The sequence below is a fragment of the Pteronotus mesoamericanus genome, unplaced genomic scaffold (genome assembly GCF_021234165.1).
Source record: "Pteronotus mesoamericanus isolate MK-2021 breed Mesoamerican mustached bat unplaced genomic scaffold, CSHL_Meso_final contig_90, whole genome shotgun sequence".
In the NCBI taxonomy this organism is placed as follows: Eukaryota; Metazoa; Chordata; class Mammalia; order Chiroptera; family Mormoopidae; genus Pteronotus; species Pteronotus mesoamericanus.
The window spans coordinates 25,731,957-25,747,447 of NW_026555277.1; positions in this window are offsets into that span (position 1 = coordinate 25,731,957).

Genomic DNA, 15,491 nt, shown 5'->3' on the forward strand with positions numbered 1-15,491 from the left:
GATCTAGTTTACTCTTTGAAAGAACCACGTTAGCCACTACGCAGAAAAGAGGGAGGGTAAGAAGGAAAGCAGGAAGACCAGTAAGACAGGGCTGCTTCAGTCCAAGGGAGCAGTGGTGGGGGCCTGGGCTGGAGTGATGTGCATGGAGGGAGGGGAGGCATCAAATCCTGGGATCTGTTTTGCTCTTTAGATAAAGATAAGCAATAAGACTTGGGACAGAGGAGCAGTGTTGGTCCTGCAGTGATTTTGTCAAGCTCCCTTGACAGATCAAGCTGTATGAGAGCTCCATGGGTTGAGCAAATGGTCAATTCAAAAGGAACACTTTGACCTTTCTTCTGCTTTTCTCTCTGCCTATTGAGAAAACATGTTAAGTAGGATTTGGATTTCTTAAGACGATCTGAAAGTTTAATCTTCATTTCCTCAGCCATCACAGGAGTATCATCTCCAAATGAGAAAGGGTAGTAAGCTTCAATACATTTCATTTATTGTAAACAACGAACAATAAACACCGATTATGAGGATGTCCATTACTGCAGACCCAGGAGCTTGGCATATACAGCATTGTCTAGAGGCTTTGAAATTATTGACCAATAGTAGCTGCAGCTGTAGTTAATGTCAACTGTCCCATTGCTGATTTTCCAGAGAGAAAACTCCATGCTCTTCAGGGAGGTAGAAATTAAATCTTATTATAAATTATGTGCTATCTGAGACAGTATTCTGCTATGATCCCACCCAGGCTACCAATAAATAGAGTTATAAAACACACACTCTGTTAGACCCTCAGAATTCTATTGCCTCTATCTCCTCTTTGATCTCTCCTTTCCATTTTATTTCTCTCTTGAGTTTTTAAAGAGAGAATGATTCCTACTGAGTTATTTTTGTCCTCATCCACTTATTCTGAGAAGTTAACAATTTATGCAAAATAGGCTCTAATATTTTTTTCTAAGTACTTAGCAGGACTAATCAACTAATCTTAATTTTAAAAAGATGTCTAGAGTGTTTTCCCCTTTTCTCTTAGTCTGGATAGATTTCATTAGTAACAATAAGAGAGAAACACCAACTATCCCTGGCCTCTAGATTATGTGCATCTGGAAAGCATTTCCCAGGCCTTGGAATCACCTCTGAATCACTAGAAATGAGTGGTCTCTTGACTGAGACAGATAGGCATTAAATTTCAGATATTTCTTTCATAAACATCACTAAGACCCTCTTTATTCCTCTTTGAGCCACCCATTCACCTTCCTCTCATTCCTGCTCCTTCTCACTATTTAAGGCAATGACAGCTACCTCAGCCTTCTTCATGACTCTTGTCATCAGCTTGGGTGACTTTGCTGTCTACATCTTGAACACTTCTAGCATCTAACCTTTTACGTCTTTAAACATCCAATACCCATGCTAAAAAAAAAGTATTCAGCTCGTGAACACTTTGTTGCTTTCAAATTGGCAAATGCATTAGTACTGTCCTTATTCACAGGGGGTTCATGCACTCCAAGGCCCTCAGTGGATGCCTGAAACCAAGGATAGTACTAAACCTTATCTATACTATGTTTTCGTTTATACAGTCCCATGATCAAGTGCAATTTATAAATTAGACCCAGTAAGGCATAACAACAATAACTAGTAATGAAATAAAACACAATAAAAGTTATGTGAAATATGGTTTCTCTTTTTCCTATCAAAATAGCTTACCATACTGTACTCACCTTTCTTGTGATGATGTGAGATGATATAATGTCTACGTGGTGAGATGAATGACGTAGGCACTAGGATGCAACACTAGGCTATTATAAAGGTTACTTGAACACAAGCAATGCAATACAGTGACAATTGTTCTGATAACCCAGACAGCTACTAAATGACTAATGGGCCAGCAGCATATACCGCATGGCTATATACTGTATTATAACAAAGAGGTGACTCATGTCCCCAGTGTGATGAAGTGGGATGGCACAAGATTTCATCAAGCTACTCAGAATGGTGCACAATTTAGAACTTATGAATTTACTTCTGGAATTTTCCATTTAATATTTTCAGAATCTTGGTTGACTGCAAGTCACTGAAACCATGGAAAGTGAAACCATGGATAAGGGGAGACTACCACTGGAATAAACTTATAATCTCATGCCCTGTTTAACACATCCTTTTCTAACAACTCCTATTAATGTAGATAGAAAGGCCCTAATTTCAAAAATTAGTAAGAGAATAAAAGGACAGAATTTCAATGCCTACTATCAGTACACTATGAAAATAGCATAAAATGTCCATGTTAGAGCAGAAAAATTCAATGCAGTTTGAAAAGTTACATGCATCTCCCCATGAAAGAATGATAGCCATTGTAATTGAATATGGACAAGACAGATGGGACAAAGCAACCAACTTCCTGATGAAATATTTAATGGAATGATTACTTAATAGGAAGAATTGCTGATCTGAAGATGCAAACTCCACTGAGGAAGAGCAGTGTGTACACCAAGCCGAAGCTGAAAGAACTGAGAAACTTTTCTCACCCGTAGTTTAAGAGAAAGAAAAATGCAATACTTAATTTAGGAGAACAAAATTTTAACTGTTCTCCCTGTTCCTCTCTGGGGTTCTTTTTCTCTTCTCCTTTTCTGCTTTATAGTCCAGAGAAATGTTTAAATCATGACAAGCAAAGTAGAAGTGTGTGTTCATTTTTCAAGACAATTTTAAATATGCTTTTGACTTTTTAATGCAAAATCATTTTGAACATGAATTAATGGAGAAACTAACAACTGGGTTTCACTCTACAAGGGAATAAGTAGCAGAAAGTGAGGATCATTGTGAATCAACCAGATAAGCAGGGTTCAGGATATTTTGTGTTCAGGATGGGAGTGTATTTTTATGTCTAACGATAGGCTTGTGCATTGTATTATTGTTTACCTAAAGCCACTCCCTTCCTGGATCTTGTTCTTCAGCTTTGCTGGAAACAATCTCCAAAGCAGTGGAACAACACATTTCTTTCTTTCCATGGCTATAGGTCAGGCTTCTTTCTTCACTTTGTTCTGCTCTGCTCTGCCCCATGCATTTCTTCACATTTCATTCACCCGCCAAGTCACATGCCCAAGCCTGATAATAGGGTATGAACATGCATTCTGCATTCAGATCATAGAAAGGGAAAGGATAGCAATCTTCCATACAACTTCTAGTAGAAGGCAAAATTGATATCTCTGCTAAGGTACCATGCCCTAATCCCTTCCAAAATGTCTTAGGTTTTTGTTGGGAAGAGAGATGGGAGCCATGGGAGGGGAGGAGGAAGACAGTGAGAAGGCACTGTCACAAGGAAGAGCTTTGAGGACCATTATTTGGTGAAAAAATAGTACACTATCACTTTTTGTTCTAGTCTTGCTTTGCCCAAGCCATGTAGGCATGCCTTTGTATACATACACATATATTTAATGTAGCATGTGAATATCTATATGTTCATATGCATGCAGCTGTATATTCATATGTGCATACATGTATCTGTTTCTTCTGGTTCTGTGAATGTTTTAGCTGTGCTTAGTTGTTGCTGTTGTTTTTTTCTTGTAGCCAAATATAAATAAAATCTCATCATACTCCTGATGACACCTACCATTTGCCAAAGTTAGAGGTCTGACTCTAGGGCCTTATTGACTAGTTTACATTGATGGATGCAGTTTCTCACATAGAAAGGCAGTGCTATTGACACACAAGAACTAGGGCATAGATTTAGAATTGCTATTCTAGAAGCTTTTGCAAGCTGATATATGTAGCTTACCACTTAGGGTCAATTCGAAAGTAAAATTAACAAAACCAATGTAATAGCAATGGCTAACATTTTTCAGACCTTACAAAATGCCATGCACTATGCTAAATACTTTAATTTGATTATTTCATTTGATTCTGCCAAAACTCAGTGGGAGAACATTAGATTACTATTGTTATACAGTAATTTCATAAACTCTCCATTTTATAGACGAGGAAACTGAGATTTAGAGAGCTTAAACAGCTCCCTGTGATGACACACATGGAAGGAGAGTGGCAGGGGTGTATGGGAAAGTGTTACCCTATTCCAGAGCCTGTTATTAACGATTACACTATACTCAAGATGACCTTGGGCCAAGCAGCCGCTGAGATTAACCTCCATTAAAAAATGCTGGTACAGGTTTTACCTGATTCAGATTGGGATAAATAGTCCATAAATGTACTATTTAAACAAGAGGGGGGAAAAAAGGAGAAATACATATGTTCATGCAATATTCATGGCAATGCAATGACATTGGCCAGGGAAAGGAAATGGAAAAATCTTATCAGCACTTACAAACTTTAAAAATATAATATTCCTTGTTATAGTGACTATCTGCTGCCACTTGGGTTGGCCAGAGCTTCATGTGCAGCTTTTTTGTTGCTTAAGACTGCTCTGTCTGACTTTCAGTCAAGATTGCAGTGTAGGCAGGCATGGCTTGCCTTTTCACACAACCACAGCAAAATTACAACTAAAATACAGCAAAACCATCACCCTGAACCATCAGCAATCAAGTTAAATGGAACTCTGACAATTAAAGACTTAAAGAAATCACATCTATCCAGATTCACAGGAAGGGCACAGATGCGGAACAGGGTGGTCCCTTGCCCATGTGTGGTGGATAAAAATTTGGGAGGGAAATCTTGAGAGCAAGAAGTCCCAGCCCCACACCAGGGCCCCTAGCCCAGGGCACCAGTACCAGAAAGATAAATCTCCATGACTTCTGGCTGAAAAAACGAGAGAGAATTGAGTTGGTGAAAGAAAATTGCTGGAGCCCCAAGCAGTTCCTCTTAAAGAACCCACACATGGACTCACCTACTCAGACTTATTCCCTCTGAGCTCCGGCATCAGACTAGCAGCTTGAAAGATGCCAGTGGTATACAAGGAGAAAGTGAAGTATTTGGCATCAAGGCAAGTACAGGCCATTGTCCCTTTTCTAAAAATCCACCCACAGAGCTATCAAGCTGGTGCAATTTCTGAGATTCCCCAGAGACTTCGCTCCACCCAACTTACTGGCTCGCCCAAGCTGCTTTTCCATATGAATGGCTGGTCTTGGTTCATGCTTTACAACTTCCTAAATCCTAGCAAACAAGCAAGAGCTGGCCTCAGTGAGCCCCAGGTCCAGCACTAGCAGCAGCCAGCCTAGATTCACAGCTTGGCTTTGCTTGGGAATCTCTAAGCCCAGCACAAGTAGCAGCCATCTCCAATTGCTTTATAGCTCAGTCAGGGTGACCCTGGGAAAACACAGGTGGGAGCTGAACTTGGTCTACACTATCCAGGAAACCCCAGGGCCAGCATACCCAGTGGACAGCTACAGACCATGTTGGAGTACCACCACACTGCCCTTGCACAGCTGATACTCCACAGACGGTGGAGGTTCATGGTAAGTGTTCACAGCCAATTCTTGAAGCTACTTGGCCTGGGTAAATCCCTCCCATTGATCTGCTGATAGCTATCAAGGCTCAAATACAAGAAGAGGGTAACTCAGTCCACATGAAGAATGCACCTTGAGTACTCAGCTTGGGTGATAGGGGAGGCTGTGCCCCTGGACCCTACGGGATACCTCCTATATTAGGCCACACTACCAAGACACAGAGCCAAAGCAGTTCTACCTAATACATAAAACAAACACAGGGAATCTACCAAACCATGTATCTGAAAGCCTGGTTTTGTAACCTCTGCAATATAGACTGTGACTTAACTCTTCTCCTAAATGCAGTGAGCATTCCTCAGGCCCCATCTGCAATGGCATTATTTGCTTCATAGCTATGCTCTTTTGCAAAGATCACAAACTGGTAGCCAAAGGGCTAATTCACTCAACTTACATTACATTTTTTTCTTCACAGTACATGTTGATATGTGTGTGTATCTAGCTATTTATCTGTCATTATCATCATCATATATCATGTATCTACATATATTAGTGCTTTAGAATAATGGAGATGCATTGACTCATTGCCATTGTCCTTTTACATATTTATATTGCTTGCCTGGAAGCCCCATAGTCATATTTGAATTTGTAATTGTAACTTTTATATTTTTCAAGTCATTTCAGTTGTAAAAAGACAAGTTCAGGGCAGTTTTTTCTCTTTTATTTTCTTCATAGCATAGTTACATCAACTCTTGAATTTGACAGCAAAATTCTGTGTGCTTTTCTTTTTTAGAGAATTTATCAGATTCTCAAAGGAATCCATTACCCAAAGAAATTTTAAAGGCCCTATAAAGATTTCTGAGTTCACATTCATTATTTTATACCCTCCATTATTTTATAGTGAGGAGAGAAATAAAGTGTTGTAGCCAAGGTCTGTACTATAGTATATGCTATACTAATTAATGCCAGACTAAGACTAGAACGAGGTCATGTGGCTGGCAGGCAAAGTACAACTTTCACTTCATCAATCTATGTTTAGATTCTTAATCAATATTTGCTTTTGTCTTGTGCACCCTACAGTTTTTGGCAATGGCTCAATAAAAGAATGATTAAATAACCTAGTTCCAATTTTAAAAACAGGCAAATTTAAATAATTTCTTCTAAATTCCATCAGAGTACCCATATTGCCTGATTCTGTTTTAGATTTGTTGATCTGGGCTCATAGAATATTTTTCAATGACAATGATGACACACACCTTAAAAACTTTATTCTAATTTTTAGGACAAATGATGTTAGAGGGTACTAACTGATAGCATCTTGCTTAGGAATGATTTTCTTCTTCCAAGTGACTGTGGTCAGCTTCATTCTAACTTTTCCATAAATAAAAAATACATTTTAGAAAAATGAGAGTGGGAGGAAAAAGGATGAGGACCACTGTCCATTTTAGAGACCATCTGGTGCAAAAACCAGATGTCATCAAATCTGTTGACTGAGAATTTTTGCTTCAAGTATAATTTATTTTTGTTTGTAGCTCTCTCCCAAGTCCCACTTCATTCACCTTAGATTGCAGGTACATTGGACTGTTCCATGTTTCATGGTGGTGTATTCAGGAAGTAGTTCTTTTTCAACACTTTCACATCTCAATATGAAATAAATACCACTTCAAAAAGCTGCAGTCTTTAAGGCATTGGTTAGTTTCGTGAGTGAGGAACCTCTTTTTAAAGCTCATTCTCCCACTTAAGAAAGTAAATTCTGTTTCATAAGTCCAGCCCTTCTACAGTGTTTACTTGAAGAACACAAAGGATAAAAAGTAGATGATCTCTTGGGAAAATGGTGAATTTGTCATCTATTTTCTACTAAAATGACTTCAAAGTAAATTGAGTCGATTTTGAAAGGCAAAGAAATATTCCTCTGTGTCTTCTCAATCAATATTTCTTGTGACTTACCACCTCTTATCTTAATGCTTTTTATATTTTTCTTTCTTCTTCCACACTCTTACCCCTTGAAGGTCAAAGCTATTAAGGAGAGATACCTAACAATTCCAAAAGAATGGTGTGATTCAAACTAATTTCCTATGATAGAAATCAGGTAAATTCTAGAGTATGAAAGTAGATTGCTCCAAACTCAACCAACTAGCACTTCACACTGCAGCTTCTTGGACAAATGGAGCATTCACAAATTAACATGGCTTCAGATACATGCAGTCATTGATTGGGAGCTACTTTCTCTCCATCTCTACCAAGAAGGAGGCAAAGGGCAGTTTATCATCACAGAAGGTAGATAGCAATATACATTCTTACTCAAAGGTGTGCTTGGTACTCTAATCCTCTGTAATATTATAGTAAAAAGGGACTTTGACTCTGATTATTTCACATAACCTCACCTTCCCCCAGTATGTCAACAACGCAGTGTTAATCAAATCATATGAGTAAGAAGTGTCAAGTACAGTGTGGGCCTTGGAACATGTTGGATTCCGAAGGTAAGAGATAAAGCCTGTGAAGATTTGGGAATGATGTCAGGAAATCTCATCTAAAATAAAGGACAAATTATTGCTTCTCTTACTCCCAAAATAAGTAGGAAACATACTGTCTGATAAAACCTTTGGCTTCTAGAAGCAGTGTATTTCATGCCTAGAAATACTGCTGTGATCCATGTAGGGTGCCAAGAAGGCTTTAGTGTGAACATACCTGTTGTGTGGGGCATACAGCTGAGAGAACTTTACAGTACAAAAACCATCAGTGGTAGAAAAATGTACTATAAATTGTAACAGGCCCCCAAATAAGAATTACAATATAAGCTGGAGAAAATTCATGCTCTCCAGCAGAGAATTATGTACCTTAAAAAAATCAGCTCTCTGTGGAGATCCTGTTTTTCCCACACCATCTCATACAAATGTTCGAGAGACTATCATTTCTACATTGTGCATTTTTGGCAGCCTTGTAGATCAGTTGACCACTTAGGCATGGTTTTATTTCTGGACTTTCTGTTCTGTTCCAACAGTCTGTGTACCTGTGTTTATGCCAGTAGCATGCTGTTACAATTACTGTTACTTTGTCGTATATTTTGAAGTCAGGAGGTAAGATGCCTCCCGATTTACTCTTCTTTTTCAAGACTGTTTAGTCTATTTGGGCCCCTATGAGGTTTAATATAAATTTTTGGATTGTTTTGTATTTTTATTAAAAATGCCATCAGAAATTTAGGTCACTTTACATAGTATGAACATTTGTTAGTAAGTCTTCTAATCCATTGACATGGATGCCTGTTTAAATATTTGTGTTTCTTAAAATTTATTTTTAAATGTTTTGTAGTTTATAATTCTGTCAGCTAAGGGAGCCCAACAACAATGCGTGATAAGAGGGGAATGAGGAGAGCGAGGATCAAGCAAGAGCTGAGTCAGACACAGGTCGGCTGCATGCACAGTTGGCCCAGGGGCCTATGACATCCCTGTTGCACCATGGCTGCTTCCTCAGCTAAAACCCACGGTCACGTGGGGTTCCCTTCTGACCACATGAGAGGAGAAAGAAAAATGCAGAGCCTGGCTCTCTAAGGGTAGGACTGGTGTGTTGTGTGAGCCAAATTTGATGGTGGTTGTGTCACAGTCGCACTTAGGAGTGGTCCTTAAAGATGGCAGAGTTGGGAACTTCACCCAATGGTCAAAGCTTCCCGAAGTGCCTCTACCTTCTTATCTATTTGTTATGGAAAGAGAAGTGACCAAAAGAAAGGATAAATAAGGAGTCATGAGCAGGGACAAATGCGTTGGCTGGCTGACTGGTCAGTTGCCTGAAGGAGTAGGTTTGAAAGATCAGGGACAAGAAAGATGGGGAAAAGGCATGTGCATGTCAAGTGTGATCTTTGTGTTGCATATCAATACGCACCAGCAAGCATCCACCATGACAGAGGTTTTGCCTAACTAAGAAGTGAAGGTCAGAATCCTTCAGCAAGTTGAGCGCAGCCCATCTCGATCACTGCCCACCCCATTAAAACGCTCAGTGCTGGCACAGTGTGTGTATTGATGGGGCAAACGTGGGGCTAGGGATGGAAATTGCATGGAATCCCATGATCAAAGCTGATGAAGCCACCTCTACCACTGTATGTCCCACCTGCCAGAAACAGAAATGTCCCACCTGCCAGAAACAGAAATCAGTAGTGCTCCCCTGATGTGGCATCAGACTTTAAGCCACTCCTTCTGCCATAAGGGGCAGTGATTTATCTGTATTGGAATAGATACATACCCTGACTATCGGCTCCCCTTGCCTCCCTACAGAGGCAAAGATTGAGAATGCAGAATCAGATAAACCCTAATAGTCTAGAAGTATCATGAACATAAATTGGAGTCTCTTCTTTATTAATATGTGTAAGTTCCCTTTACCACCAATGCATTTTGGATAAATGAATAGATAATCTGTTTTAATTAATTTTGTTTCTGGAAAAACCATAGAAGAAAAATTTGCCCTTTTCCTTCCTATCACCTTTCCATCCATCTATCCCTTCCTGCACGCATTGCTTTATGGACTCTTACTGCCATCACGCTGGTGTAGCAAATTATTATCTTACCTGGACTAGTCAACTCATCCTCTAAGCACTACTACCTCCTTCATCAGTTTTCTTTTCACTCTCTATGAAATCCATGGATTGTCTCACCAGATTGTCATTCATTATAGAACATCTCTCCTCATTTTATCACCATGACAATGTAAACTTTATGAGCTTTGTCTATTGCATATCTTTGTCTCCAGTTTCTAGAACAGTGCCTGCCACATGGCAAGTACATAACAAGTATCAGCTCAAGGAATTAATGAATCCCATACTCAAATACCATCTATGGCTCCCTGTTACTTTAAAAATTGAAGTTGTCATTTAAATCTTTTATAATATTTATAATCACATGCTAGCAATAGATGGAAATGATAATTGTAGTGAAAATGAGGATTTAATAACACTTTAAATAACTTAGTATCAAAAATAAAGGAACCAATTGCAACTGGGGCACTAAGAAAAGACTTTTATTTGTGTCTTTTCATTAAGTTCCATAGTTTAATTTCATGTTATTATGTAGAGTGCTTTGCATTTTATTAGTAACAAAATTAAATTATGTACTAGGTAATGTGTTAAGCTGTTTACAAGTGTTCAATTCCATGAAGTAAGGTTTATTGTGTATATATTGCAGGTAAGAAAACAGCTTTCCATGATGTGATTTTTCCCTTAGCTACGCAGCCAGTAAAAGATAGACCCGGGGTTCAAAACGTTTTTCATGGGTTAAGACCTTATTGCATGGTTTCTCATCTTCTTTATTTAGAAGAGAATCAATATGCTAAGACTTAAAGGATTAACATTTCATAGAATCTCTTGATAAATCAGAGTACATGCTTCGGGGACGAAGGTTTCCATGTCCCTCAGAAGATCTGAGGGAGGCTGGGAGACCCGAAGCAATGTCTTCTCTGCAGGTGTGTACGGAAGCCTGGTGTGAAAGGCTGTGCCTGTAAACTCCAGAACAAACAAAGCACAGTCTTCTGTCCCTCAAGCCATAGAAACGGCGAAGTGTTTGATGGAGTTCAGAAATACCCAGGCATAGTTCCATTTTCACAAAATCGCTGCAGGTACTCAGGGACCCTTTCTTCAGCCAAACTGGCATGCCGGTGAGCAAGGAGCTCCCTCCCGCCCGAGCTTTTCATCTCCTCACTACCTTTCACCTCTTCCTACTTCTTTAATAGATCCATTAAGAAATCTGCTGGAGCTTGAGGGGCCTGGAGAAGCCACTTCATCCTTGAACCCTACTTTGTGCCCTGCTTGATCTCTTGGAAATTGCTAACTCTGGAGAGAAGCATTTTTGACTTCTCTTTTGGCCTGGACACACCACAGGAGGCAAGAAACATTTTAATGTGTTTCCCCCCTTTCTTTCAGCCACCGTGACAGCCATCTGATCCACAGACGGACGGGTAATGCATGGTCAAGGGGAGGGAAACCATCTCTGCATGTGTGCAGCTCTGACATGTGGATCAGAGCGCAAAGATGGGAAGATGGCACGTCCCCTAAGATACATGTTCAAAGATACCACTTTGCAGCGCGTTTCAGAAAGCTGAGCGACCATTCCTCTCAGTCTTCTGGGAGGTTGACAAAGGATTGTAAGAATAACCAGACCCAAAAAGTATCAGACTGCATTTGTCAGATGTGGCCATAATATCTCTATAATTTACTATATTCTCATATTTGACTTTAAAGTAATTCTATTCATTTCTATTGAAAGAAAATAGCACTTTTGCTTTAAAGTCTTATTAGAGGATATTTATCTTGGTTTATTTACCTGTTTATAGTATTACAATGTGTTTTAGGCTTGAGAAGGGCTTAAATATGAATAATATTATTACTGTGTAGTCAATATTATATTAATAACATTATTAATAGTTTTAGCAGAAACTGTTATTTAAATAAACCCTTTTTAAAAAAATTTTACTTATTCATTTTTAGAGAGAGAAGAAGGGAGGGAGAAAGAGATGGAGAGAAACATCAGTGTGTGGTTGTCTCTTGTGAACCCCCTGCCGGGGACCTGGCCCGCAACCCAGGGACATGCCCTGACTAGGAATCAAAACAGCGACCCTTTGGTTCACAGGCCAGCACTCAATCCACTGACCCACACCAACCAGGGCTATTTAAATGAACTCTTATTCAAACCTTAACATGGGGAAATAAACTCTCAGAACCATTTAGATGGACACATGACCAGAGGCTCTGGGTCCTTCTTCATTCCCCCCACTCCCATCCCCACCCCCTGCTGGGAGAGCCCAGAAGGTGCTTTCCAAAGCTCACTTTGAATGCTGATGAATTTATCAAAGAGGAACGACATGGTTCACAAGGACATGCCACCAGCTGGTGACACAGCTAATTCTAAACTGAAGGCTCTTGATTCTCATTTCTCTTCGGGAGGTTTCATCAATATTTTGGTCTAGGGGAAAGAAAAAATCGCTTAAAATGGACAATGTTAAAGAGAAAACCAAATAAATAATTTTCCCAGTGCTGGACTATAAACAATTATCTTGTGATAGAAAATTATTTTCCCTCATGAATAAGAATATATTAGATCACAGTGGATGTGTCATGCCAATGACAGACACTTGTCTTGCTGCAGTAAATTTGTTTCTGACTCTATATTCTCTCTGACCCGGCACACCTTGCACCTGGCTCATGAGTCTTCAGAAATGCACTGAGATGCTCCAGGTGGAGATGGCTTTTTTGCAGCTGCTCCAACCCATATTTCTCACACTCGTCATTCTTGGAGAACAGCCGAAGAACTGCAGGCCAAGGCACATGGAGGGGAAAGTGGGCAAATACACAGGGAGACAGGCAAACCAGGCCTTCAGGAGACAGACAAGACATTGCTGCTATGAGTCACAATATGCCCTTCAGCACTGAGTTGGGCATCATAACCAGACATAAGGAAACGGTCCTTTACCTTGTAGAAGTGAAGCACAACACTAATTTCACTTTATTTAGAAAAATATTTTTACAGCATCCTCTTTGTCTCCATGTCATCAGCATTTCTAAGTCTATATTTCTTCTGCTCAAAGTCACTACCCTTTTCATTTTTTAAAAAACCTAAATTCCTTCCTCTTTTCTTTCATGTTTGCCCTCTAGTCTTGCCTCCTTATTTTCTTATTTATTTTCAATCATTATTTTTCACTTCTTTTCCTTTCCACTTTATCCTTGCCTCTAGCTTTCAATTTCTCTCTCACTTTCCTTTTCTTCTTTCCTTCTATTTTTTTCTTATCCTTTCTTGCCTTCCGCCCTCTCTTCTTCTTTTACTTCATTTCTGCCTTTTGCTTCTTTTTTCTTTTTTTAACTTCTCCTTCTTTCCCTTCCTCTCATCCTTTTCTTCCTCCCTTCCTTTTTCTGTTGTTTTCCTCCTGTATATCTATTTTTCCCTTTGCATTTTCTTGTTTTATCTCCCGTCTTCCTCCCCTTTTCCTCCCATTTTTCCTTCCCACTTTTCCTCGCTTTTCCACCCACCTTCACATAGTCCCCCTTTACTTCCTGTCTCAATTTGGGTCCTCCAAAAGCCGACTCTGAGGAAGGGATTTGAGTGCAAGCAGTCCCTCTGGGCGGTGGTCCTTGAGAGCAAGGTGAGGGAGTGAGGAAGTGAAAGTGGGCAGAAGGAAATGCTCATTGACAAGCAGGCTTCCATGGTGGATGATGAGGGTTGCTCCCTCTGAGAAACTGCAGAAAAGCACTTGGAGTCATCCACTGAGGGGCAATGAAATTGAGTTATATGTCCTCGTACTTGCCTTTCTCATTCATTGAGAGTCCTTCTAGGACTTTATCTCTCTGGTGCTTCTGAACTGCCCATTTGGAGGGCAAGGGCTCCCATGCCCAAAGAACGCCCTCAGGCTGAGAGGTGCAGGAAGGCCATCAGCACGGATGAGAGTGGCCTGCACAGGCGCACTGCCTAGATGTAGTTGATTGGAACTGGTACAATCAACACTGGCTATTCCTCGTTCCTTCCACCTTTTACTTTCTTCCCTCCCCTCTGTCATTAAATAACTATTAAGTACTTACAACATGCCAAGGACTGTGCTAGCACCAGGGACAGGTAAGCAGGCATAGCCTTGGTTCCTTGTAGATTATACTCTAGTCTATTCCAATATAGGGAAATAATTATTCACCTAATAGTCACAAAATGGCAGTGTTCTTAACGTTTCCAATTACATTTCCCTTAAAAGTGGAAGACAAGAAAGAGGTATTCTTTATCTGAGGGACTAAACTTGGGGATTCTTTTGACATTTCTTTTCATGGTTCAACTTTTACAATAATTTGAATACTAGACTATATTTACATTTGAAATGTTACTACAGGTAAAACCCCAAGCAACTTATTAGTAGCTATTTTATTAGTATACATAATGGTTAAAATTTCAGTCTTGAAAAAAAATAAAAAAGTGAACATCAAGTACAAGCTTTTTGCTTACCAGTTCGATGACCTTGGTCAGCTTTAAGAAACTTTCTGTAACTTGGTATATCCTCATCAACATTATCTGACTCAGAGATATTGCTAGAATTTAATTGGAGAATTTAATGCTAATTGTAGCATTTGGCACAAATCCAGCATGGTTAGCACTCTCTGTATAAAATTGACTGTTGTTATTATAATGATATCACTCTTAATATTATTGTATAAATCATTGATACTATGATTTTTAGAGTTGCAATTAATTTGAGCCATATCCATGAGAGGGAGCATCAACTTACAAATATTAGAATCTGTACAAGAACATGCTAGCAGGCTCAACTCTCCTAGAACTCAACGTTCATACACAAGTAAATATCCTAATATTCTTCCAATCCAGTGTCTAATGGGCCTGGGCATACATTGCCTTAGGGTCCAACAGTGCTGAAACCCAACAAAGCTGGTGCTGAGCAGAGAGTGGGATGAATTGCCTCTGGCGCAGCACGCACTAATAGAGAGCACTGGTAGGCTGAGCAGAGCGGGGGAGCAGAGCCAGGATGTATTAATGATGAGCCTCCTGCAAGAAGGGGAGAGATCAGGGAGAGATTAGCTGAACTGCTGATTGTGCAGAGGGTGGCCAGCTGTGAGAGGTTAATGGAACATTAGAAGAAGAGAGAAATCCAAAGACAGCTGGCTGCTACCTGGGATGGTCGCTTTGAGTCATCAGATTCAAATCCGCCACACAACAGACAGCCACAGCTGGAAGTGGAGTTCTGACCCCCGCCCTACGGGGTTTGCTGAGAGGGCAGTTAACATGGGCATGTGGGGGACTAAGCTCCAGGAGACAATGTGCCAATTCATCAGGTACTGAGATGCCTCAGCTCTTCCTTTCTGAGTGACAGGCATCCCACAGGATGGAAAATGGTCCAGAAGACTTACATTAAAGAGTTTTTAGGGGGTCTGCCCAATCTAGTCACATTTCCTCATGCAAGATCTAAACTCTTCAATGTTGATACAGAAAAAAAAATGAACAAGAGTCCTCCTGAAATTGATTTATCATAGGTTTTTCAATAATTTAAAGAAGGAATTCTCAAACTTTTACTTGTCCCTTTGCAACTGACTTGACACATGCTTTTATATAGGTATGACAGTCTTCATCAGAAAGAGTAAGTGGACCTTTGCTC